The 27,856-nt window shown below is 41.5% G+C and overlaps 2 long non-coding RNA genes across 2 annotated transcripts in view; one reads left to right on the top strand and one right to left on the bottom strand.

The window, feature by feature from the left end:
* LOC141981631 (uncharacterized) overlaps window positions 1-27,856 on the top strand; it is a 497,067-nt gene that overhangs the window by 271,759 nt on the left and 197,452 nt on the right. The window lies entirely within an intron of this gene.
* The window catches only part of LOC141981632 (uncharacterized), a 32,115-nt gene continuing 15,656 nt past the window's right edge, over window positions 11,398-27,856 (bottom strand). Inside the window, exon 4 of the long non-coding RNA XR_012637868.1 lies at window positions 11,398-11,466. This is a non-coding gene — a long non-coding RNA (uncharacterized LOC141981632). The remainder of the gene's footprint in view (window positions 11,467-27,856) is intronic.

Genomic DNA, 27,856 nt, shown 5'->3' with positions numbered 1-27,856 from the left:
CCAGGTGCCTGGGTTTTGACCAGAAAGTCCGGTCGAAAGGGAACCTGACTGTCCGGTCAGATGTACTGACCAGACAACAAAAGTCCTGTTACCACAAGTGGGGGAAGGCACCGGGTCATCAACCTGTGCCAGCCCCGACTTAGCCTGAACTGTCTCCTACCTGTATCTCATGGGCGGCATGCAGGCACCACATCAGGCTACAGTTCCCGTCCCAGCACAGTAGCAGAGGAAGCTCAGCTGTGGGGGGAAAGGAGGTGGAGAGGATCCAGTGATGAGGAACGGGGAAGGTGGAGAGCAGTGAGCAACGGGAGAGAGGAGTGAATGTCTGAGTGGGGCCTGAGGGAAGAGGCTGAGCAGGGGCGGGGCCTCGGGGAAGAAGCCGTGCAGGGGGGTCCGGTTTTCAACAACTAGAAAATTGGCAACCCTATAGTTGTTAATGACCCAGCTAGCTGGTGTCTGTTATGAGATATACACATGGAATTCTGAGTGTCTACAGGTTTGGAAATACAGTAACTTAAACTTGCCTAATCATTTCCACCTTTCCTCAGAGGAAACAGAATGAAGCTAGGTTTATTTTGCTGGGGTGGGATGGTTCTGGAGCTCCATAATTAATATTTAATAGCTAAAATGTTAAAATGCTATCTAAGAGAATCAGAACATGCATTTTCCTTTACAATGGAGCTGGACATATTTAATACTTTAAAAAGTGAAAGCAGAAATAGGTCTAGATGAGTGATGGTTACTACACTCTAATACGGGGAATGACTCCTACAGCAAGAACAGCTGCTGCAGAAATAGCAGTGGCCACAGGCAACAAAATAAGAAAAAAAATGAAATGTGGAACTTTTAAGCAGGCTATGCTATCCAGAAGCAGTGAGAAACTGGAGTCATAACAGCAGAGCACTATTTCTAAAAGTGAGAATAGATGCTGAAGCATAGCTTAGCTTCTTCAAACCCTACTAGGCAGAAGAGTTGCTTCTTATTGTGATTGCAGGCATTCTCAAAACTGCAATTTTTAGACAACTGTGCAAGAGTTCCACATTGTCCTAAATACCAGCACAAGGGGACAAGAATACAGTCTATATGGTAACTCAGGCTTGCCAAGCCAACCCCTTTTCCAAGTCGACTAAGGATTTAAGGGTCTTTCTATAGGTCTCTTGAATAAACTGATTGGTCTAGTGCTGGACTTGGGGCTCAGTGTCACTGGATTTCATGTGAAGTTGAAGAGGGATGTGTGTGTATATTGGGAAGTAGCTTTTCTATTAAATTGTTTAAAAGTAGCCTTTGTTCCTCGGTTTTATCTCATCATTTAGATCCTCCATATCTGGATTCCCCAGGCTCATCCACAAGGGGTGTAATTCAAAGCACATTTTTTCCTCCTGTTTATTTTTAATATCCACATTTCACATATTTCCTGTTCAATTTGAAAATATTAAGACTGTCTTGGGATTGTCCTCTGGGATCACAGAGAACAAGTTCTTTTGCAGAAAAAATGAGGGTGAATCTTTTTGGGGTGGGGAGAGGAACCTGTCATTTTTCAATATACAAATGAAGACCATGATCTTGCAGAAGAAGAATAATTTTACTCACATGAATATTACCTCTGACTTCAAGTTATTCACATACATAAGTGCTCTTAAGTGGTCATCATAATTTCTTTGAAGCACCCCCATACAGTCTTGTTAAAAAGGGCTCACCTTTCTTCATTTCCTTCTGTCATATTTGGCGTTAGTGAATAATGAATTCAGGGGTTGAAGTATTAGGACCTTGTTCCCTATAGCTAGCTCTTCTTTCTTAGGAATTATTTCTATGAAAACCATATTGAAATATGGCATGAAAATGGATTACTTTGATTTATATATCTATGGGGCCTAACATCAATAGTCTGACCTTTGACCCCTGACCTGCTCTTGGAAGGTTTATGCTTATGTTTTAACTATAATCTATGTGCCTAAACTGGTAACATTAAAGCTGTAATGCAACAGGAAACATAAAATATATATTGTGACAAAGTTCCTCCTCTACCTTGGTGGGTCTTGCGCTTATTGGCGGATTTGCTTGCCTTGGAGCTTCATGGCAGCCCTCAGTTTGGCTGTTTTCGTGAACCCACAGTCCAGGTCAACTCCTCCTGTGTCTGACCAGGAGTTGGGAGGTTTGGGGGGAACCCAGGCCCGCCCTCTACTCTGGGTTCCAGCCCAGGGTCCTGTGGAATGCAGCTGTCTAGAGTGCATCCTGGAACAGCTGTGCGACAGCTACAACTCCCTGGGCTACTTCCCCATGGCCTCCTCCAGGTGTCTGATAATGCTTATACTCCTCAATCCTCCAACAGTACGCGTTCTCACTCTCTCTGCTCCCAGCTCCTCACACGCGCACCACAAACTGAAGTGAGCTCCTTTGTAAACCCAGATGCCCTGATTAGCCTTCCTTAATTGATTCTAGCGCTTCTTGATTGGCTGCAGGTGTTCTAATCAGCCTGTCTGTCTTAACTGTCTCCAGAAGGTTCCTGATTGTTCTGGAACCTTCCCTGTTACCTTACCCAGGGAAAAGGGACCTACTTAACCTGGGGCTAAATTACTCTCCTGTAGCCATCTGGCCTGACCCTGTCACAATATGTGTATTAATATTTAAAACAGGCTTTGCTTTAAGTTGAAGGCCTAATAAAACTAAAGCAGTTAGCCTAAGTTAGCATGAATGCTTGACCTAAGGTTATAAGATTTAGCAATAAACTTGCAATAATGTTTAAGCTTGAAATAATGGACGTGTGGGGGATTGTTGGGTATGCATAACCATGAGGTTAACCTCATTAATTTATTGGAAACATTGGGAAATGTATTAACGCATTATTGATGTGAATAGCTTATGTTAGCAATTGGAACCCCAATTATGGTTTCCTGGAACATCACAAATGGACTGGGCCCCAGTCAGCAATCTAAATATGGTCACCAGACATATTCAGGTGTACAGCAAAAGGGTATAAAATCAGGTGTATGTCTAATCTGTAGTGGGGACATTGGGATGACAGGATGGCAGAAGTCTGGATTGCCATATGCACTTACTGCACTTTCTCTGCTTACTATTCTTGTCATCTTCACTTCTGATGGTCTCCCTAAGTTTGTGAGTGTGTGCAATACAAGGGGTCATTATCGTGGTGGTCTTACTTTTTTATAACTGCAATTCTACTTGTTTATATTTAAGTACTAAATAAAGTTTTAATGTTTCTACTAGGACTGTCAATTAATCGGAATTAACTCACACGATTAAAATTAATTGCAATTTTAAAAAATTAATCGCGATTAATCTCACTTATAACAATAGAATACCAATTGAATATTTTTGGATGTTTTTCTACATTTTCAATATTGATTTCAGTTACAACACAGAATACAAAGCACAGTTCTCACTTTATATTATTATTTTTGATTACAAATACATGCACTATAAAAATTATAAACAAAAGAAATAGTTTTTTCAATTCACCTCATACAAGTACTGAAGTGCAATCTCTTTATCATGAAAGTGTAACTTACAAATACAGATTTGTTTTTGGTTACATAACTGCATGCAAAAACAAAACTATGTAAAACTTTAGAGCCTACAAGTCCACTCAGTCCTACTTCTTATTCTGTCAATTGCTAAGACAAACAAGTTTGTTTACATTGTCAGGACATACTGCTGCCTGCTTCTTATTTACAATGTCACCTGAAAGTGAGAACAGGCATTCATATGGCACTTTTGTAACTGGCGTTGCAAGGTATTTACATGCCAGATATGCTAAACATTCGTATGCCCCTTCATGCTTCAGCCACCATTCCAGAGGACATGCTGATGATGCTCATTAAAAAAATACTGCATCAATTAAATTTGTGACTGTATTCCTTGGGGGGAGAATTGTATGTCTCCTTCATTCTGCATATATTTCATGTTATAGCAGTCTCGGATGATGACCCAGGACATGTTCATTTTAAGAACACTTTCACAGCACATTTGACAAAACGCAAAGAAGGTACCCATGTGAGATTTCTAAAAATAGCTACAGCACTTGATCCAAGGTTTAAGAATCTGAAGTGCTGTTCAAAATCTGAGAATGACGAGGTGTGGAGCATGCTTTTAGAAGTCTTAAAAGAGCAGCACTCTGATGTGGAAACTACAGAACCCAAACCACAAAAAAAGAAAATCAACATTCTGCTGGTGGCATCTGACTCAGATGATGAAAATGAACATATGTCAGTCCGCATTGCTTTGAATTGTTATCAAGCACAACCCATCATCAGCATGGAAGCATGTCTTCTGGAATAGTGGTTGAAGCATGCGGGAACATATGAATCTTTAGCACATCTGGAACGTAAATATCTTGCAACACCAGCTACAAAAGTGCCATGTGAATGCTTGTTCTCACTTTCAGGTGACATTGTAAACAAGAAGCAGGCAGCATTATCTCCTGCAAATTGTAACCGTGATTGTCTGAACAAGAGGTAGGACTGAGTGGATTTGTAGGCTCTAAAGTTTTACATTGTTTTATTTTTGAATGCAGTTTTATTTGTACATCATTCTACGTTTGTAAGTTCAACTTTCATGATAAAGAGATTGCACTACAGTGCTTGTATGAGATGAACTGAAAATTTTTTTTTGTTTTTTACAGTGCAAATATTTGTAATAAAAAATATAAAGTGAGCACTGTACACTTTGCATTCTGTGTTGTAATTAAAATTAATATATTTGAAAATACAGTAACCATTCAAAAATATTTAAAATAAATGGTATTCTGTTGTTTAACAGTGCAATTAATCACATGATTAATCACGATTAATTTTCTTAATCGCTTGATAGCCCTAGTTTCTACATGTGGCTCACCGATCTCATCCTTAATAATAATCTGATGCAGCTACCTGAATAAAGAACCTGTGGTTAGTAACTTGTGCATTTTGCACCCAAATCAATCAAAAGGCTACAACCCTAGGTGCACCATAATTACTTGCAGTTTTCACTCCACATCATTGTTTTGTTCCAGTTCCCCTTTAAAATGGGAAGCATGATTTCCTAATGACTTGTGCCTGTATTCATGGAACTGTGATTATTACTTTTAACATTTCTGGTGTTAAAATACAACCCTACATGTAAACGCACTAATTTTATTTTGCAGGGGTGGCAAAACAGGTGCAGGATAATAACTTTTATTACTACGAGGGGTGCATGGGTGTGAGATACCACTGTAGTTAATGACTTTAGTCTTAAAAAGAGAGCTTGACATTTGATTATAACGGAATTACCTAGCCAAAAAGAAAAACAAATTCTTTAATGCTCTCAGTTCTTTGCCAAGTTATACACTCATCAGGACACTTGCCTCTGTCTCATACTTTTCTTAGTGTCATTGTGTTAGGAGTTTAAAGTCTAATTCCATTTATGTGGGCATCCAATATTAGAAATTGAATAATAAGATATGCTTTCTCTTCTCACCTAGCAATTCATATCATATTCATAAACCTTATTTTCCAGAGTAAACTGCTCTCAGTTTACCAAAAATATTCACCTAAACCCACTCAGATGACTCAGACATCCTCACCCACTGAGGACTAAATTAAAATCACATAAATATGGTGTTTAGCATACATGTTTATTTCCTAACATTTTATTCTAAATAGTTCTTGTGAATGAATGACAATTCTTCTAGATTTTAAGTTAGTTCATTTTGCACTGGAGAGTCCCAGCATAGGCTTTTTCTTCACCTTAGACAAACCTTATATCAAGGTGATACTTATCACCCTGAGCCACTGAGTCAAAGCATTTGGGCCCATCTGAGTGGAGACTATACATCAGTTAGGCAGCCTTTTGGTCACTTTTATTCTAGTTTTTCTCTCTTCTCATACTACAGGCTTGCACCCACAAATGGTGACGCATCTTGATTATTACCCCAGACCTGAGGGGGTGAAAATCTTGCCTAAGTAACAGGAGTGATTTTGTTTGCATCTGTTTTAGAAAGCACCATAATATGTGGTCCAACCCTGAAAAGTAGCTATACTATATCACTGTGGGGTTCCATGCTGGTTGTGTTTTGCTGCTATTTATATTGAATTTACTTTGTAAGAAAAGAATATTCTGCTTACCTGCTAGCCCATCAACTTACCAGGCATCTGAGAATCAAGCCGGGTGTTTTCATTTGGCACTTTATCACCAATGATAAAGTATTCTGTCATGCAAAATCATCAGCAGATAGACCTGGGCAGCCCAAATATCTTTAAATTATGCCATCAATGACACCTGTATGGACTTTTAGGCTAGAACTGTGCTTTAACGTTTGGCAGCTTTGGGTAGTCAAACAAAATTACACAATTAAGTAGTCAAAATTTCACCCTCAAGGTTCCAGCCTTACAGCATTGTCATTGACAATCTGAGGAGAATGAGGCTGGGTATGTGAAAGGGCAGGACATGGCCTGCAGAAACTCTGTTACTAGTGATACATAAGATTGGGATAAGCTAATAGCTTATCCCAATGCGTCTTCCAGCTCTAGATTGAACATGACTCTTCCACCTCCATTTTCTCCTATTCTGTGAATGGAGGAAACCCCTTGCCTTCCTGGGCAATAGACCCCGTTGATTCAAATACACATTCTTAGAGATCTGGTTTTTTTCATCATGAGTCACACTGATTCATTTTGCATGGCTGGTAAATCTTTGGCAAAATGATTGTAGCAGGAGGTGGGAAATCTGGTTTCCACATGGATTTGTAATATTTCTAAGGTCAGAGGTGCCAACAGCTCCTCACAGTGGAATCTGGGGTCTGTGTACAACATACTGCAATCTCAAACTTGCTATCACTAACTTGACCTAACTCTCTCATCCTGGCAGGGGGAGAGTGGGCAACTGATATTGGGGAAAATAGAGAAGCTTCTCAGTATATTGAGCCAAAGAAACCCAACACTGAGACTTCAATACCAATAAACCCTTTTTTGTGATTAGCAGTTTCACATCAGTGACTGTAATGAGATTCTACAGTACTCCCTTTCATCAAAATATATCTAACAACTGTCTTCATAAAGACAGATAATTACATCAAGGTTCATTATCAAAGGATTACACGTTCTCCTCTGCTGCTTTTTCTTTCTACCTGCAACAGTCATTTTTCAAGGTTTTTTTTTTTCCTTTGGGGTTATTTTAGTTTTCAGAATTTGTTTTCCTGAGCATTAGATCTTTTGAGTAGAACTTTCATAGATTCATAGATACTAAGGTCAGAAGGGACCATTATGATCATCTAGTCCGACCTCCTGCACAACGCAGGCCACAGAATCTCACCCACCACTCCTGCGAAAAACCTCTCACCTATGTCTGAGCTATTGAAGTCCTCAAATCGTGGTTTAAAGACTTCAAGGAGCAGAGAATCCTCCAGCAAGTGACCCATGCCCCATGCTACAGAGGAGGGCAAAAAACCTCCAGGGCCTCTTCCAATCTGCTCTGGAGGAAAATTCCTTCCCGACCCCAAATATGGTGATCAGCTAAACCCTGAGCATATGGGCAAGATTCACCATCCAGATACCCAGGAAAGAATTTTCTGTAGTAACTCAGATCCCACCCCATCTAACATCCCATCACAGGCCATTAGGCCTATTTACCATGAATATTTAAAAATCAGTTAATTACCAAAATCATGTTATCCCATCATACCATCTCCACCGTAAACTTATCGAGTTTAATCTTAAAGCCAGATAGATCTTTTGCCCCCACTGCTTCCCTTGGAAGGCTGTTCCAAAACTTCACTCCTCTGATGGTTAGAAACCTTCATCTAATTTCAAGTCTAAACTTCCCAATGACCCCAGTTTATATCCATTTGTTCTTGTGTCCACATTGGTACTGGGCTTAAATAATTCCTCTCCCTCTCCGGTATTTATCCCTCTGATATATTTATAGAGAGCAATCATATCTCCCCTCAACCTTCTTTTAGTTAGGCTAAACAAACCAAGCTCCTTGAGTCTCCTTTCATAAGACAAGCTTTCCATTCTTATTACTGGGAATTTAAAATTTTAGCCCACAAGCTTGAGTGCCAAGGAAGGATTTCTCCTATGTACACGGTGGAGAGGTAGAAGGTTAAGTCTCTTAACCTTGACGACAAGCCTTCATTCAGACAATTGCCCGCAGGTAGGGGCTGTACGTGCCATCTTTTCTACTCCAATGGCTATCAATGGCAATACAACTTTGGAACTGGGTATTCTGGCAGCAATTGATACAAAAGGATGAATTTTTGTTGTATATTTGCAAGAAGGGCCTTGTCATAGCAAGAGGCCTTTTCATCTTATGAACCTTTTTGCTATCAACAATGGAGAGAGGTTTAATACATGTACTTCTTTAGTGCATCAGGACTAGCGGACAATCAAAAGAATGTTCAGTGGGGTTAAGCAACCAAAAGTTCTGACTACTTGACTAGCCTCTTTGATCTGCAAAACGGGGCAGGGAATCAATGCTTTCTTGTGAATAAGACTGGTTGAAAATTTTCATACAACACGGTGTTGAAAAGTGCAGTTTTATTGAAATGGAAATTTTCCATGAGAAGATGAGGAGGAGGGTCTGGATGATAGATGTAGCTGTGTGAATGGAGCAGAAAAAACAGATCTTAGGGATGTTATGCAGGAAAAATTGGCAAATTTAAACCCTACCTAGGTGTGCAGATCTAAAGAGAGGCCATGTCACAGACAACACCCACATTATGGACTTGAGTGACAAGGATGGTGGTGTTGTCCATGATGACAGAGAAAGGGGGGAATGGGGAGAGAAAACAGAGGGGGATAATATTAAGCGCTCTCTTTTGATCAAGTTGAGTTTACAGTACCATTTTGGACCAACCGAGCACAATGACATGCTAATAGATTTTGCCTAAAAATGACTATTACAGACCAAGATAACAGTGAATAGATTAACAGAATTATAATGATTATGAAATTAGGATGTTTTCCATAAATATTTTCCCCTGAAAACTCTAGAAAGCTGTGTAATGTACGATATTTTGGGATGCGCATCATGATTGGCCTGGGCTTGACACGCCATCATGGGACAATGGTAAAACTAATGCATGCATGTATGTTATAGTACACATTTTATCCTCACTATTATTGATCAGGGTGCAGCCTCTGAGTGTATATGCACACACAATACACTATTCCCTTATATAATTTGTATTCACTACTGCTGCTTAACATAGACCACAACAAAGAAGCAATATTAATAGGCAGTTTGCTCTTTCCTGAACTATAAAGACGAAGGAGATTCTTGTGTGGTGAGATTTTCCTGTATTTTCTTAACACTGAAACCCCGCACACCCTCCAAGCTCCTGAATGTTGCAAGACACCTACAGACAGACCTGAGTGTGGCCCCTATTCATTGAGGTACTTGAGCAGAAACCTGACTTTAAATATACAAAGTCAATGAGACCAGGCATGTGCTTAAAGTCAGGTGCATGCTTAAATACTTGATGATTCAGGCCCCGTGTATGCAGTCACTGGAAGTCACAATAGACTCAAGGGCTTTGTCTGAAATCTGCTCTATAAATACGCCTCACTCACCTGTCTTCAAAGGGACAGGGAAACAAATAGCTTGAGTTAATGATGGTGAATATGAATAATAAAAAAGGAAAATTAAAACAAGAGATTGCCCTGTAAAACTTTGTCAGAGAGGAAATGCATCTCTATTTTAACTCTTTTTCTTTTAAAACCTGTATTGCTTAAAAAAAAAAGAAAAAAAGTAATTTGTGGTGATGGAAAGATCCTTTTGCCTTAAACAGCGCCTGGCCTCTTTACATACACACCTTTATTTATTTGTTATTTATTGAGCATGGCGATACTGATGGAATTGTGTCCTGTTATCTGCTGGCATCATATAAAGGGAAAACAGCAAGAAAAACAAGAAGCAAAATTAAATTCTGCTGAACTTAGTGATGGATGAACCTCAGAATGTTCCAACGTTTTGATTCACCCTAGATAAGCGCCCAAAAGTTTGGATGTTGGTGCAAACTATCCAAGAACTCTTTGTTCTGCTAAGCTGAACCAGAAGTATAAGAATAGACTTTTATGGAATAGTAGTTCTTATCCCCATCAAAATCAGAACGCACAGTAGTGCTCAAAAGTAAAAATACTGGGGAGATAGTGTTTGAATACTTTGTAACTTTGGCTTGGGTGTGATTTAAATTTTTGGACAGGTTCCTATGTTCCTATTTATTTTATTTTTTTTGTATTATTGTAGTGCCTAGGAGCCACAGTCCTGGGCCAGGATCCTATTGAGCCAGGCACTGTAAAACACAGAACAAAAAGTCTATGCCTGCCCCAAAACTGTTTCATCCATTCTTTAGTTCTGTAATGTGATAAAATCTGGGTGAACATACTTTGTCTAACATCAAATTCACTGGAACATCTTGTGTTGTGGCAATGTTCCTTTGAGTTGAATCTTATCTAACTTTGCTATGGTGTTGCCTAGGCTGAGATCCACAAAGATATTTAGGTTCCTAACTAGGTTCCATTGATCTCAGTGGAAGTTAAGAACCTAAAATACCTTTGTGGATCTGGGCCTAGGTGTACTCCCATAGTATCTAATGCTATGGCTTGCAGCTGTGCCGCTGTAAACTCTCTAGTGTAACCGCTCTAAGCTGATGGGAGAGAGCTCTCCCGTCAGCTTAATTACCCAGCCCATGTGAGCAGCAGTAGCTCTGTTGGCGGGAGAAGCTTTCCTGCCAGAATAGAACTGTCCACATTGGCGCTTAAATCAGCATAAGTTATGTCGCTCACTGGGGTGGCTAATTCACACCCCTGAGCAACATAATTAATGCCGATTTTAAGATGTAGTGTAGCCATAGTCTAAGACTTGAATACCTGGGCTTACTTTAGTTTTTATTAAAAAAGGAAGATCCACAAAACTCAAATCATATTTTGAGTTACCAAAATGTTTTTAAAAAACTCAGGAAGTTTTGCAAAACCTTGCCCTCCGCTGGGTTCAGCCACTGTGATCTAATCTGAGTTCTTACACAAAGTGGCATATTACTGCCATCAAACTCTTTAATTGCTCCACTATGAGACAAGTGCAGATTTCTCTGCATGGTGTCAGGTGGAACATTATTGTATCCACACAGGTTATTTTTACTTGACACAGCGTGTCCTTTTTAACAATAGCATTCCAAAGCAAATTAGCCTTCGTATAAAATGCCAACAGCACTCAAATGCCATCCTGCCCTCCCTGTTCACAGGAGGTGTGGATTATGCTCTTATTTTCCCTCTCTACTGTATAGTCAAGTACATGTTTGAAGGGGGGGTGGGGTTGAACCACTGTCAGACTTGACAGGTGCAGACTCAAGATGCACAAAGCTCTCCAGCCTTGCCATCTGGGAGACAGCTTTTCTTCCTTGGTTTTGCTGCTGGGGCAAGATCTGCCGGCTGCTAGAAAACTTGGGCTCTTCATCTGTTATGTGGTTGTAAGGACCTGCTTGTTACCATATGGCTGTGTTTAAAAGAGAGAGAGAGAGAAGATTAGGCTGCAAAGCAACTGTAAGAATTTTGATCAGTGCTGTTTTGTGGTAAAAGTGGGTTGTTGGCTTTCCCTCCCACAGTCATCACAGTTACTGGTATAAGTAGGTGCACCTGTGTCCCTCCAGCCCCTGTCATTTGGCCACAAAGTTGTTTTTCTTTGAATCTGCCACATACTTCTCAACTTGGCACTATAAAATCCTGCATATTTTAGGGTGCTTGGCTAGAAGCCTAGTTTTTTTGTCCTTTTTTGTGAACATAAAACCAAGGGTGGAATGAAGTGAGACAGGATTTGCTTTGATGGAGATGTTTTGGAAAGCTTGCCAACCTAGCTGTATTGATCTGGTGAGTAAACAACAAAGCTTCTGTCCTCTGCAAGTGGCTAATTCCATCACATCACAACAGAAGAGAATCCTTGTAGCAGCCTCAGCAACAACCAAGAGAGGATATTTTGCAATATAATAATTCTGTCTGTATAGTTGAAGGAGAACAAATGCTTTCCTGGCTCCCTGTGGAACCAATAAAGAAAGGCAGGTTGAGGAGCCTTGGATAATTATTTAGCCATCTTAAATATTTATGAGGTATGGAGTATGGTACATACAATTTAAGATGCAACTGACAATTGCAACCTACATCAACTTATTTCACAGAAGCTAAATATACTTAATCTTTCTCCTTTAAAATAAAAACACTAATCCCAGATATGTCCTCAGCTAAGAGAGGGGCTGTAAACTATAAATAGAGAGGAGAAAATCATTTTTCACAGGTATAGAGCAGGAAAACTGTTATAAGAACAAAGTATTTGCCAAGAGATTTCGATACTAGTTTTCTTGTGTTTTTCTTACTGAAAAGTTCACCCTTGGCTGAGCCAAAGTCTGTGCCATTTAGTAGACTGGAAGTGGGCCAGATTTTCAAACCTGTGTTTGGCCTGTGTTTTTTGTGCCATAAAATTATGGCTGTACAACCAGAGGCCCAATTAAGGTTGCGTTAAAGACTTACCCCACCGTTTCTTCACTGCACTTTATAGATGGTGTTCAGCACATGAAATCTTCCCTGTCTTTCAGTCAACATCCTACATATTCCATCAAGCTTGTGCAGAAGCATTTTCTGTTCCACACATGGCTTCCAAACACACACTCATTAGAGGATGTTTGTGGAGGGCTTGTGGACAGTTTCAGACTTTATTACAACGTAAGGGCCCAATATGGCAGGTCTGTAGAAGTCAAATAAAATGTGACATATACAGGAATTCCAAGATCATGTGCTAAGTTTAGGCGAGAGGATGTATCTGCCTCTTGTATATGGGATCTGTGCTCCTGTTGAAATCTCACTGGATGATACATTCCCAAGTTAATAAAAAATTAAAATGGTCTTTATACTGAGTAGAATGGCTTAAAAATGTTCAGTTTAAGTTCCGCTCATGATTTTGGCTGAGGACAAGTCTACATAGTACTTTGTCAAATCAATTTGCTCATCTTCCATCATTGCATGGATGAATTACTGTATGACAATATAATGGAGTTAGGTGGATTTTTTTTTTCCATTTCCAAATCTTTGCATCCAATCTTTGTATTGCACCAGCACTTGAAAATGTTTAAGTAATACCATAAGCAGCTGGCTCATGTCCTGGCTGATGGTTTATCCTCAGTGCTACCTATTTTTTTATTTTTTAAAATTTTTTCTTTAACTGTAGTGCATCTGGCTCAAAGGAATAGCCTGGATATGACACTGTAGTTAAAAAGATCCATGGTCAAATTCTATAGACCAAATATAACAATGGTTATGTTGTATCCCTCCTGAACCATTGGAAGAGATCGGAACCCACTATCACCCGATGAAGTGAGCTGTAGCTCACGATAGCTTGTGTTCAAATAAATTTGTTAGTCTCTAAGGTGTCACAAGTATCACTGCATTGACACTCTCCACCCTGCAATTAAAATACTAGGTATGGTTCATACATGGTATCATGTAAATAGTAAAATATGTGCAATAACAGGCTTTCATTTATTGGAACGTAAAGGTAGCCAGCAAGATCATGAGATGAAAGACATTCATTTTGACCTGGTGTAAATTGCATGGGTGGCTGAATATGCTTTAGAACAAATGTCTTGATGAGGAGAAGCTTGCAGGCTGCTTGTTTTGCATTGTTGCACAGAAAATAGTCTCTCTAACAGGACACTCATTCTTTCACTGAGCAAGTGCATATTGGATTCCTAGTGGCAAAATAGTGTAAATTGTCTTCTTTGTAGTCAGTTACAGCATCAGCAGCCATAGCTTGCTGGAAATGGAGAAAAAGGGTGAGGGGAAGGAAAACACGCTTTCCAATTAGACAATGACAAATACCATACTCTCATTTATACAAGGTCAGAAAGGCAACAGCCGAAGGAGCCAAGTAATAGACAATTTGATGATAGTAACTAAGAAAATATAAAAGGCACCCAATTCCTCCCCCATTGATAATGCTGCCTGAGATGCTGTAGATCAATTTAGTCATGGTGGTGGTGAAGAAATTGCTCTTGTTTGATGTTCCAGAAGCAGATCATGCAGTTTCCTAGGAAACATCCTTTCCCACTTACAATCTAATTCTTTTACATTGCTTGATCTGATGAGTCACCCTACCTGACTTTTCTTTACTTCCTTTTACCTATTAAAATGTACCCACCAGGTGGAAATCCACTAACTGATAGGGATTTGAGTCCACGTCACCTGGCTCTTCGATTAACTCTTCTGGTTCCTCTCTGTAATCCAGACAATGTGCCTGATTTGACAAAACAGAATTAATGGGAATGATAGTGTGAGAGGAATCCCTGTTTAATTGATTTACCCACTAATGGAACAGCGTGTTGTCCTATGTCCTAGAAGAAAAAGAGCTCACGCACTGCATGATCATTTTTCCCTTCATGTCCCATGCTGGAATTTAATTTCTGTTTTGTAAGAATTAAGGGTGTGAGCCACAAAACAACCTGGATGCCTAAACTCCAGAGTTAATTGCCTAAGTCCCTGTGTATGACACCACTGCAATTTACAAACCAGGGGAAGATAGGCAAAGCAATGCCTATCTTGCATGTGGAACCTGATCTGGTAGGCATGCTCAGAAGCTGCCTAGCACCTGGGGTACAGCAGCTCCTGGAGCATGGGGGGCAGAATGCGGGACACTGATAGGTGCAGGGCTCCTCACCCCCACACATAAAACATAAAACAATAACTGTGAGCACAAGGCAAGCAGGATTGTGGTTTCAAGCATGAGTCGGAGAAAGAGAGAAGTGAGATCTATTTGGGGAGACAGCAGCTCGGTAGGGTTAAGTATAGGTGGTAGGTTAGGTGGACTGGGGCAGGGATTAGGTTAGTGCAGGAGAGGGGCACAGATTAGAGATCAGGGACAGCTGGGGTAACAGGGTCGGGGGGAGGGAAGGGGAGCCACAGATATCCTGGGCAGGGAGGTGGGGAGGGCATTTTGGTGAGGGAGAGGGAGGGCTGGGACAGGGCTAGGGAGCAGGAAGGGACAACTGTGTCGGAGAGTGGGAGCAGCTACTGAACAGGGAAGGGGGAAGCAGGAAAACATGGTCCAATATGATAAATAATAGCATCTTCATGCTGCAGCCTCTGCTGTGGCAGAAGAACGAGGAGGAGGAATGGAGTCAAAGGGCAGAGGAGCTTGAGGCCAAGGCCAAGCCTGAGCCAGAGGCCAAAACTAGCCTCCATCCATAGCCAGCCCTGCAAACATACCGTTCTTGTTGGAGTTTTATGGGGATCTCACAATGGGCCTGATCCTAGTGCAAAGGGCTGGTCCTGGGCACACTGCAGCAGTTGTGTGACAGTCTGCAGGATGGAGGACCTATCCACCGCCACTCATAGGAACCAGCCACTATCCAGCATCATGTGGGTCAGCCACTGGACCCTTTCAGTGCATCACCACATAGGCCCATTTTTGAAGGCCATAATCAGTATATGCCAGCCGCCTGGAGGGAGAATATGATTGAGTTCCACTAGATTGCGGCCTTCCCATGTATCCTGGGAGTGAGTGATTAGAAACTGCATGGCCATTAGGAGACCACATCATGACCCTCATGCCTCAATAAGTAAACACTGCAATTATATGATGGATATTCTGATGGTTGTGGGTAATGCCAGGCTACATTTCATGGACGTTGTGGCAATGTACCTGGTGTCATGCCATGATGGATATGTACTGTCACCATACAGACTGGTTTTGTGTTTGTTGTAGTCTCAAGAATTAACCCTTTGTGGATCTCAACAACTAACAGAGTTTCTATTATTTTTTCTGCAGTGTTGTTGGGTTTTTATTCCTCTCTCCCTCACAGTAGTCAGTTTAATTGCTTTACAGATCACCTTCAGGGTGTGAATCAAATGACATGCAATCGATGTGAGTTTACCTGAGACAATATCATGATTTCAGTGTTAAACATGTTGCAAACCATATTTGGAAAACAAAGTCTCAGTTCTTGGGTAAGACACTTGAATTCTGAGCTGAATATAATGAATGGTACCTATGTTGAACGGAGAGTTGCCAGAGTAAGGGGTAAATGCTGCTCTGTCTGTGGCCAAAGAACAGTTGTCACAGAACAAGTTAGCAGCTGGAGCTTTTCATGGCTAATGAAATCAACAGAATCCCCTGATAGAAAAACAGCCCTAGAATGTATAGTTACCTGTTGCTTGTTCTATGTATAAAACCTAATAGTTTGCAGGCATCTAATGAGCCCCTGTAGCTACATCATTAATACTCGTTTGGTCTAGCAGAATACAGCTTTCATGAAATCCCCAGAGGGCTGGGTTTTTTGTTCTAACTCCATCTGGAGTTGGGTCAGAATCAATATTCCTGCTACCTTCCAGGGCCTCTGATTACACCAATTGTCATCATACCAGCAGATACACAAACAGCTGTGACTAATACCTCCAGAAGATGCAGCTTCTGAGACTGGTAGAACTACTGATTTAAAGGGGCAATACTTCTGAATGGGTACAAAATATGACGCTCTTTGACCCTGTTGTTCCTAAAAGAATGTGGGTAGCAAAATTCCCACCATGCCTATCAGACGTCAGCTACATTCTCATGATTTTCTGAGTCTGTTTGTAAGAATCAGATCTGTTCACTTATGATTTCCTTCTGCTCCCTTTTACCTTGATGTGTATATATATTTGTACTCCTTCAGCACATGGCTTGTTCTGCTGCAGCTGGTGAGTAGGCGGTCTTATGTAAAGCTATGTGGAATACTTGAGCATTCTTTCTGGTTTATAAGTCTATTTCCTGCATGTTAAAAGTTATAAAAAAATAGCAAAGTGTACAAAACAGCAAAACTTGAATAAAACTTGACTAATTAAAAATAAATAGCTTATAAAATACTCTGAGAGATAACAATGGTACTTGCAAGTCTGTGATTATACACAATTTAGAACTGTGTAAAAATAGTGACTTTTTTTTATTAAGACCTTTGCAACCTCATTTCAGGTGATTCATGCCTCTACAGCCTAGCTTTCCTGTTAAATTTTAGGGGTTTTTTCCTCATAGATTTAAGGCCAAAAGAGATCATTATAATCCTCTAGTCCGATCTTCTGCATGGCACAGGCCACAGAGCCTCACTCAGGAACTTCTGTATCAAGCCCACAACTTATGGTTCAGCTAGGTCATGCCTTCTAGAAAGATATCCAGTCTAGATTTAAAGATTTCAGATGATGGAGGGTCTAGCTCATCCTTAGGTAAATTGTTCCGATGTTAAATTTTACTATTAATATTTTATTCACTTTGAAACGTGTAGAAATGTGAAGGATCACCTTTGTTCAAAATTTCCTGCCTGAAAAATGTTGAGTAGAAGTTCTAAGGGTGGCCACCTTTGAAATTCTTCTTTTACATTATCATCAGTGAGGAGAGGCTATGAAAGTAGAGAAGATGAAGAAATGAATACATTATTTAATAATGTTGTCCATGCTGCTGACTTTGTCCAAAAAAACTTGCCCAATGTGTTCTTACACAGACACTGGGGCGAGTTCTGCAAGAAGCCCTGTGTGAGTGAACACCTGCACACAGCCACATTGAAGTCAGTGAGCACATCCATGAAGCAGTTTGCAGGGCTGGGGCCATAATCTACCCATGTCTATTTGGATGGAAACTCTCTTACCCACACAGCTACTCAAGAAAGCAAATAACTGGCAATATATCGAGTGCCAGTATTTTTGCTAATTCTGCTCTGGGGAGATGTGCCAAGCAGGCATAAAAAATCAACGGTAAACAGACATAGCAGCAGGAGCAAAAAACAGGCAGTGTTTTTAGATGGGAATTCATATAAACAATTGCTTACACACAGAGCAACAAGCCCTACCAGGATCCCATTGTGTATCCAAAGCGTTACTGATTTTTATCACCCATCTGATTCATATGCTCACAGTCAAAAGAGCGATCATGATCAGCTATGAAAAAGTATAATAAACTCATACAACTGCTGAATTAGACAATTCCAGGTCTCCTTCCCTCTGCTGAAAATATGTAGGCAAGGCATTAATGCATCTGAGTTGTGCACATGCTGAACGTACACTTGGGGGCAGACAGCTTATAGCTCATACTTCACACAGCTAGTGCCGGAAACAAATATCTCCTTTTCCCCTTTCAATAATTCCTCCCATGCATATAGGACTATGACAAGGATAAATTAAAGGGCATCTATAGCCCAGTCTCACCATTATTGGAGCCCTATTGGCTTCAATGGAGCAACACTGACCGACTTATACCAGCTGAGGATCTGGCCACATGTGTCTAGTGAATGTGGGGACCCTCAGAAGATTCACTTGTTGCCTCGAAAACAGTCACAATAATCTGGAAACACCTAAGCCTAAAACACAATTCTCCCACCCTGCTGAGCAAGAAAATAAAAATGGAACAATTTTTTTTTTATTAATAGTGTCTGCTGCTTCATATGAAAATGACAAGTGGAATTGTAAAAAGGACTATCCAGTTTGAAATGAGGAAGGAATGGCAACTCCTTTCCTTTTTAAACTACACTGCAGCTCTGGAATAGTCTCCTTCTGCCCATATACATCACAGATAATTGCCAAGTATTGCTACATGCTGGTTACATGACATCTGGCTGCTGTATGTGTCACTTTTGAGACTGGCATGGCCCAAGCACTAAGCAATTTGCCAGGCTAATTTCTTTTATCCAGCCTGACAAGCCCTTCATGTTCAAAACTGGAGCAAGTTGTATTATAGGATTTATTTGTTTATTGTTTGAAATGTGCTGAATGGTTCAGCAGAACTTTGCTAGAAGAGAACAGAGGTTTGTCCCTGACATGTGGGTCAGTCGAGTAATTCACAGCCAAAACCACCGTTCCACTGCAGAATCTGAGTGCCCAAATCACTATCGGTTATCAAGGAAGAGAGTGATGAAAGAAGGATAATTTATAAATCTCTGCAAATCTCAGCAGTTTTGATTCTCAAATTCATGGAAACCTTTTCTTTTGTTTCAGTTTGCATAGGTCATCCCCCTAGAGTTTAACTCGAAATGAAACTGCTGAATTTCATCTGGTTCCATATCAAAATCAGACCATGCCTTGCTTCAAATATTCTCAGACCTTTTGATGAACTTGGTTTGATTCTTGAGACTACAACAAACACAAAACCAGGCAAGTTTGTGCAAGGCTTGGATTTCCATGCAGTGGTTGGTTACAGCACTAATAATTTATAGTATGCATGTGTGTGGAAGTAATAGGAACATGTAAATCCTGCCTAGCTGGTGTGGTCTATTGATTGGAGTTCAGGAGTCAGGAGGACATCTAGGTCCTAATCCTGTCTTTTTTTTTTTTTTTTTTTTTTTTTTTGCTGTCAGAACAAAGCACATCACTCAATACCCAATGAAGCTCACAACTCACAGGTGAAGTGTATAATTCTTACTGACCTCCGAGGGTGGGAGGTTATGGAGGGAGTCACCAGATGGCATTGTTACACATAGTCTGGCTAGTTCTTTCTCTTAGCAGCAAACACACACTCTGTGAAGAGAGGATTGTTTTGTTCTTGAGTTTGTGATGATATTTTTTGAGGGGGAGAAGTGGCAAGCAGCCAGGACATTTTCTTTTTGCCCTAATCTCTCTAACTGGTCAAGATGTTCCCTTTATACTGGACATTGCTGTTTTGGCTGAGAGACTCCCGAAAGAAGATCGCCTTCTGGCTGGCTGTGAGCCCCTCTATTCAAAGACTGTTGTGGAAAATAAGCTTCACAGAGAGTAGGTTGACATGGCACACTTCTTTTGGCAGCGTGTAGAGTACGTACCCGTGTAGCCTCCTCAGCACAGGTATAAATAGCTGTGTAGACTCTACGGCACAGCTTAGATAAGTAGAGTAAAGATGCCGGAAGGGCGTGGTTATGTATGTTAGGATATAGATATTCAGGCCTGTCTGTAAAAGCCTATACTCTAAGAATTTAGGTGTATTCTTATCACTTAGCTAGTTATAGAGGTATAAAAGAAAGAATCAAAATCACTGTCTGCTGGTGTAAGGGCCTTCTCTTACTGTGACAGTCTGAGGCCCTGTGCTTAGGCTAAGGCCTTTGGCTAAGCAGCAGAGGCAGCCATAAGCTGCGAAGCGACCGGTCACATCCTCACAGTCCAACCTAGTCACATTAAAAGAAGGTGCTATTGGGCTCTTAGGAATACAATCCTGTCCTGATAATGCCTATCGCCTCCAGAGAAAGGGAAGTGCCTAGAAAATGTAAAAGGAAACTTAGTTTGATAGTATCCTGTCTGGCAAGAACTCACTTATCAATAGCTGGGGTGTGAAATCCCCACTTCTGTATTGTTTTGTCATTATAGTTCCCACTTTGCTATTGTTAGTCTGTATAATCTCTGTCTGGTTCTGTGATTGTTCCTGTCTGCTGTATAATTAATTTTGCTGGGTGTAAACTAATTAAGGTGGTGGGATATAATTGGTTACATAATCATGTTACAATATGTTAGGATTGGTTAGTTAAATTTCAGGAAAATGATTGGTTAAGGTATAGCTAAGCAGAATTCAAGTTTTACTGTATAGTCTGCAGTCAGTCAGGAAGTGTGTGGGGGTGTGTGTGTGGGAAATGGGAACAGGGAATGGGGGTGGGGAAATTGGAACCATGTTTGGCTAAGGGCAGGAATGGGAACAAGGACACAGGTGTAAGGCTCTGTGGTGTCAGAGCTGGGAAGGGGGACACTAAGGAAGGAAACTGGAATCATGCTTGCTGGAAGTTCACCCCAATAAACATTGAATTGTTTGCACCTTTGGACTTCGGGTATTGTTGCTCTCTGTTCATGCGAGAAGGACCAGGGAAGTAAGTGGGTGAAGGAATAAGCCCCCTAACAATGTACCTGAGTATGTACCCTACATGGCTCTTTACTTGCCCAAGCCATACCTCTCTGTCTACACTGCTACCTGCTACCTCCTCGCTGCTGGAGACTTTTCCTGCTGCAGTGAAAGACTTCAGCAGCAGGGAAAGGGTCAGCCTTTCCCCACTGCCAGATCTTTTCACTCACGTATGTAGCTACACGCTGCAGTGTGGCCTTTTGCTGTGGTGTGTAGCTACATGTACACTACATGCCACCAAAAGTGGTATGTAGTGTGGATATAGCCTAAGAATATATCTAGACTTCATATCACTGAATTCCAGTCAACCCACAGGGCCTTGATATCTGCTACCACTCAGCAGGGAGGCAACCATATATTTCAGTTTCCTACATCCCTTGAGAAAGAGATCAGTTTATTTCTATACCTGCTGACTAGAGCTGATGGAAAAAAACTATTTTTTTTTCTAAAAATGGTTTCCATTTTGCAGAATTTGAAATGGACCTGCTTTTCATTTTATTGAAACCATTGTCAAAACAATTAGTGAACTTTTTTCTTAGCTGTTAACTTTAACTGGATTTTGTCAAACAAACAAAAAAAAGTCAACTAAAGGGTTATTTTTTGTTGAAAAATAAACAAATTCAACTGATATTTTCAGAATGTTGTTAATTTTTGATGACTATCAAAGCTGTTACTTAAAATTTTTATCAGCTCTAGAGATGACTCATATAGTGGCAGAGAAGAAATGGTGGAAAAAATTGATTGAACTGGTATAATGGTTGTGTACTTTGCACAACTTGTGTCTGGCATCTGATTCCATACTTATGCTTTGTGTGAGCTATACTCTCTTCTCTACAGCTCTGATGTAATTGTACATGAAAATGTATAATTTAGGTCAAAATCTGTCGTTGGAAGTATATGCAGGCAACTCCCATGTAAGATACCCTAGTTCTATTGACTTGAGTGGGAGCTACATGCAAGTATTATGAAAGCAGACTTTGCCCTATGTGTGCAGTATTTCTCTTGGAGAGCAGTGAAATTATCCTCGGCATGATGATGATATAATTATAGGGTCTCTCTTTCTCCTGAAGGGTAAAGGAAATGTTAGCTCCTATTATTGCAAAGTCAAGCACTCAGATATTAGGAAATGCCAGAATTAAAATTGCCCTTACAACCTTAATTCAGTCCCCATTATGATACAGCCTTTTAGTCACTTGATTACACACTGTTTTTCCCACAGGACTCCTGTGACAGTCTGTACCCCAGTATTCACCTCTTGCATGCTATTATGATAATCTTTGACAAGTATGCCGTGTGAGGTATCATTTAAAAATGAATAACTTGCTGGTCAATATTGTCCTGATAAAATACGTGTAGTAACATTGTATGAAAGTTATTCAGTTCTACTGCATGGTGTTACTCAGACATATTCCAAGTCTAGGGAGTGGCAAAACCAGTTCCTCAGAGACAAAAGATAAGCCGACACTCAGCCAGGTGTAAAGAGACCAAATGGGCTACCACCTGCTTAACTGGCTATTCATCGGCAGGAAAAGGGACATGGGTGAAAAATCTATATTTTAAAAAGTAACAGCTTGGGGTTCCCATTCACACAGACTTTTTGTCTCCTGAACCTCAGCTGGAGAAGCTTCTCAAGGAAGGGAAAGAAATATAAGAAGGGAGGGCAGACATTCCAGATCATCCATCCCTTTCTCTCACCCACAACACCTGAAGAACAATGGAAGCAGCACTGGAGTGGGGGAGGGATCCTGACTGAAAGAAGTTCAGCAAGAGGACTGTTGACACGCGTAGTGAGGGATACCTTGCTTTGATTTCACTCTAGTTTGTTAAGTTAGGCATTAGTTGCATTTTACTTTTATTTTCCTGGTAACCAATTCTGACTTTTATGCCTTGTATTTACTTAAAATGTATCTGTTTGTAGTTAATGAACTTTTTTTATTTTATCTAAACCACGTGGTTGAACTGAAGTGTTTGGGAAACTCCATTTGGGATAACAGGATTTGTGCATATCATTTTCTGTTAATAAAATAACAGAGTGAGTATATGAGCTTGTACTGTCCGGGAGAGAGCTGGGCTGTATAAGACATACACTTCTGTGGAAAGTGTGGGACTGGGAGTTTTCCTGGTGTTGCTCTGTAGTGTAATTCAAGAGTGGCGGGCTGCAGCGCTCCTACACTATGACTGGGAGTAACTTACGTGCTGGAGGCTGTGTGTGTAAGTGGACCAGGAGTGGTAGCTCTCATAGCAAAGGAGAGTAAAAAGCACCCCAGGTTAAAGAGCTGAGGTGACACAGCTCTTTATCAGTCCAAGAGGTACCCGTAGGTATGTCACAGCTCCTGCCTTGTTCAGTGTATAAAACATAGTGCTCACTTAATGAGAAGCTATTCAATATTTTGTTTTTTCCCTCACTGTTCAATGTGTAGCCCCATTTACTACACACTATTCACACCCGGCTCTGAAGGCAGAATTATTGATTTCCTCCTGGGCTTATTTGTGGCACTCATCACTATAGAATCTGAGTGCCTCACAAACATTCATTTATTTTCACGACGCTGCTGTGAGGGGAGAGGATATTATCCTCATTTTATTTTACAGATGGGGAACTGAGGCACAAGTATCAAAAGTTTCCACTAATTTGGGGTGCCCAATTTGAGACCTTTCGGACCCAATTTACTTAGCATTGTGTAGCATGTTATGTATTCAAGCAGAGCTCCCACTGACTTCAGTGGCAGCTGTGAATGCTCAGCATTTCTGCATATCAGACCCCATGGGGCACAAAGTCAGGCACTCAGAAAATGAGGAACATACAATTAGAGAGCACCAGTGAAAAATGTGTTCTAAGTGACTTCCTTAGCATCACATAGGAACTCTTTGGCAGAGGCAGGGATAGAATCCTGTTCTCCAGCGCAGTATTCATCTGCCTTAACCATCCTTTCTCTTCCTGCAATCCCCAGCTTCATTTACTACACACCTTCCAACTTCATAACAAATGAGGCAGAGGTCCTACAGACAACAGCTTCCTTCACTACTCACTCCTGATTTATCCCCAGAACATGTCCATTCTGTCCACTGAATGAGGCAGTGGTCTGTGATAAAAATAACATGTGAGCATGTATGTAAAGCTTCTATCAAAATGCATACGCAAAAAGGTTGCACAGCTAACTTTAATGCTGGCATTTCCTAACTTTCAAGGACTTTGCAACCTGGATAATATTCTTTTAATGTAATTTTTCTGTGTGTAATTTCCTAGGTTTTTAGAAAAGCAAGCAAACAGAAAATTGAATCATGGGACATCACACTGACATGCACACGAGTCATTAGCTAGGTTGGATTGTTCGATCTACCACATACACCTTTGCCACTTGAGCTAATGGAATAACCGATAACAGATTATCATCTTCTGTGTGGACCAGCACTAGAGGGATTGGGACACTTTGCCAATGAGTTTCACAAATATTTGCTAACAACAGAGGAATGGTGAGACTCGGAATCTTGTGTTCCATTCCAGGCTCAGACTCTTTCCCCCCCCCACCCGTCACCCACATGATTCCCCCCATCTTGACTTGACCTCTTCTGCCCCTTGCCTTCCAACCTGTCCTAGGCTCAGTCCTGTCTCATCCTCACCCCTGGCTCCTCATCCCAGTCCCCTAGTCAGTCCTGGTCTCCACTCCTCAGGCTTCTCATCCCAGTCCTCTGTACTCAGCCAGGTCCATTTTCTTCTGCCCTGCTCCCCTTTCCCTGGGCTCCCAGTCACGGTTTCCCTCTTTTAGCCTCCCTTCACCCTCACTCCTCTCTCCACCAGCATCCAGTTTTAGTCTTCTCCACAACAAGCTCCTTGACCCCAATCTACTCCTCCCGCCTCCCACATACGGCTCTTGTCCCATTTGACTCAGGCAACTTCCTCCTCCATGCTCCCTGGGGGAGTGGAAGGGAGGGCTACATTGAGAGCACAGGAGAGACAAACTCCCTGCTTTCCGTTCCAATGCCCAACCCTGGCCTGGCCTGCAGCAGCATGGAGCAGGAATTGCAGAGAAAGCCCTGTTCAGGCCAGGATTGGACCATGCTCAGTGTGGACAAAATTTTCAAGGGCCCTAGCAAAGCCTAGCAAGCCTATGCTAAGCACCTGCAAACTGTCATTTTTCAAGGGCTTATAACGGTCACATTCAGGCAATTTTACATGGCCAACATTTATTTTTCAGTAGCTTTGTTCTCAGAAACAGCTGAACAGTTTTGGCTGAAATTTTACAAATAAATAAATAAATATAAATAACTGAGCTTAAGGCAGACAACTGGCTGGAAAATTTTGGCCCAAATGGTTAAAATCTGACAAAGTTATAATCCACCTGAAAATAGCAGAGGCAATCGTACTAGACAGGGATACCAACCTGCCCATAATAAATACGTGATAATTTATTTTAACTTTAGACCTCTCACTCTTGAAGGTTTGGTTCTAGTGTTTAATTTTTTGGATAAAGATGGGACTTAATTATATTCCAAACCAGTCTCCCTGTCCCATACTAATGAGCTGTCTGTAATTCCTGTAGTCTTTTTACACAATTGTTCTACAGCTTTTTCATTTCCTTTTAAGAGGGCTATTTCCTCCTGGACCATCTCTCCTTTCAATGCCACTGTTTCTCAATCCAGATGTTTTATTTTGCTTATCAGAAAGAGATGCTTTGGAGACTGCCCTTACTCATAGGCCCCTTCATTTCAACCTGGCACTTTGAACAGAAGAACTCAAACCTAGTCAATCTTTGATGTATGTGCATACCCATCGACATTGTCTAAGGATTTCCAACATGCCTATCACTGTGATATCTATTTGCTGGACTGATCTGGTGATAGTATGGTCATTAATATTTGGACTACTTAAAATCCAGTAACAGCAAATTTTCAGTACAGGTGAATCAGAGCAACAGAAAAACGAATCTCAACAGCTATTTGTGCTGCAGAGACAGATATAGTCTGTATCTCCAGGGACAACCCGCATTCCTCTTGCTGCCATTCTTTGTAAAACAGAGCCCATATCACACACAGTATGACAATGTGTATCTTCCCCTTGAGCTTCCTTCGAGGCATCGAGGCTTGGGTCACCTTATTGCCCAAGAGACCTTATAAGCTTAACACTGCCTTAGTTGGAGAAAGGCTATACGGAAATGAGCTGGAATGCAGCATAGGTCTGAAAATGGTTTTAAATTCTGTCATTATCACAGTTTAACGTGACTTTGGGATCTTTTAATTACTCCCTAGAGGGAAAAACTGCTGATACTGACTATGCTGAGGCCTTTCACTAAACCTGACACACCTGCATATTCTAAAGATTGGTATTAGTTATACCATAAACTTAAGCAAAATGAGTTTCAGTTTATTGATTTTCTGGGGTCAGTGGAAGTTGGGGGTGCTCAGCAACTCCAAGGTGATGTTGAGTGCTTCAAGGGGCCAGGCCCACAGTGGGTCATATTAATCGCAGGTCTGATTCCACTGGAGTCAATCGACATCCGAATTGAATCTGGCAGTGACTCTTTAAAAGGGTAAAGATTAGAAATGTAAGTTAGGTATGGGTGTAAATCTTTGCGGGACTCAGTGCTTTAGATTGTATTCTTTAGCTTACTCTTTACTTTCCCCTCTTTTTATTCTGACCAAGTAAAAAGACATTTTATCCTTTATTACTAATTTTCTGAGGTGTCCAATTCTCCCAGGCTCCAATATCCTGAGCTTTCCAGAACACCCCTTTCTTCATCTTGTTTCTCCTTTTTTATTATGGAGAAAATGCTATGAGTAATCCTTTTTTAAAAAGTACTTGTATTTCATGAGTAGATACTTGTCTTTGGAGCATCTGTAATCTCTCGGAGGCAGCACAGTCTAGAGCAGTGTTTCTCAACCTTTTTGATACCTGGGACCGGCTTGCTGCCTTCCTAAACTGTGTCAGGGAGATCTCAGGGCCCAGCACCAGTCCACGGACTGGTCGTTGAGAAATACTGCTCTAGCGGATATGGCACTTGGCTAGGTGTCAGGAGACCTTGATTCTATTCCTGCCATTGATCCTGACCCGTTGTATGACTTTGGGTAAGTCATTTCACCTCTCTGTGCCTCTCCTCCTACCCTTTGTCTGTCTTTTCTACATAGATTGCAAATTTTTCAGGGGAAGAACTCTCTCTCCCCATGTGATTGTACAGTGCCTAGCACAATGGGACTGTGGTGGGGCAGCTGCCCCACCCAGGCAGGAGAAGGGTTAAGGCAGCCTTGGAGAGGCTGCGCAGAACCCAGCCAATCAGGAAAGGGCTCATTGGGAGAGCCAATCAAGAGAAGGCTTGCTGGAGCAGCCCATATGTAAAGGGCTGCTCAGCAGAGCAAGGGGCAGTCTTTCTGACGGGCTAAGGGGAAGGACTGGCTGCTGAGAAGCGCAAGAGATATTGCGGTGCTGGGCAGGGTAGTGGAGCAATAGGGGAGCTCTTCGCTGACGATGGCCAGACTGAGTCCCTGAAGCAAGGGCAGGGAAGGTGCTAGGGCTATGGGGGAAGTGGCCCAGGGAAAGTAGGCAGCAGGAATAGGATGATGGGCAGCAAGTGGCTGACATCTATAGGGTCCCTGGGCTAGGATCCAGAGTAGTGGGTGGGCCTGGACCCCCCCACCCTTTGCCCCTACTTGCCAATGAGGAGAATGGCCTAAATCCAGACTGCAGTTTGCTCCTGGAGCCAGGGGCTAGAGTAGAGACTGCAGTTGGCCACTGAGGCAAGTAGAAGGACTGAGGACCCCCTGAAAGTGGGGAGACAGTGGACTGGGGCACAGCCAGAGGGCCGTGTCCTGAAGAGAATGCTGCGGTCTGGGAACAACGTGGGTCGAGATGGTGGAGGTGAGTGAGACACTGCTAGTAAAAGGTACCCTGGTGGTCCAAGAGAGCTAATTCCCAGCATGACCAGCAGGAGGCGCCACGGCAGTGAGTCAGAACCACTACAGGGACCCTGGTGTCAAATGGGGCCAGTAAGTGCTTCCATGATACTAATAATGACAGTAAAAGACAACTGAATAA

This window comes from Natator depressus, chromosome 2 (genome assembly GCF_965152275.1).
Source record: "Natator depressus isolate rNatDep1 chromosome 2, rNatDep2.hap1, whole genome shotgun sequence".
Classification (NCBI taxonomy): Eukaryota; Metazoa; Chordata; order Testudines; family Cheloniidae; genus Natator; species Natator depressus.
Note: the sequence above shows the minus strand (reverse complement) of the source record. Positions and strands in the feature narration are given on the sequence as shown.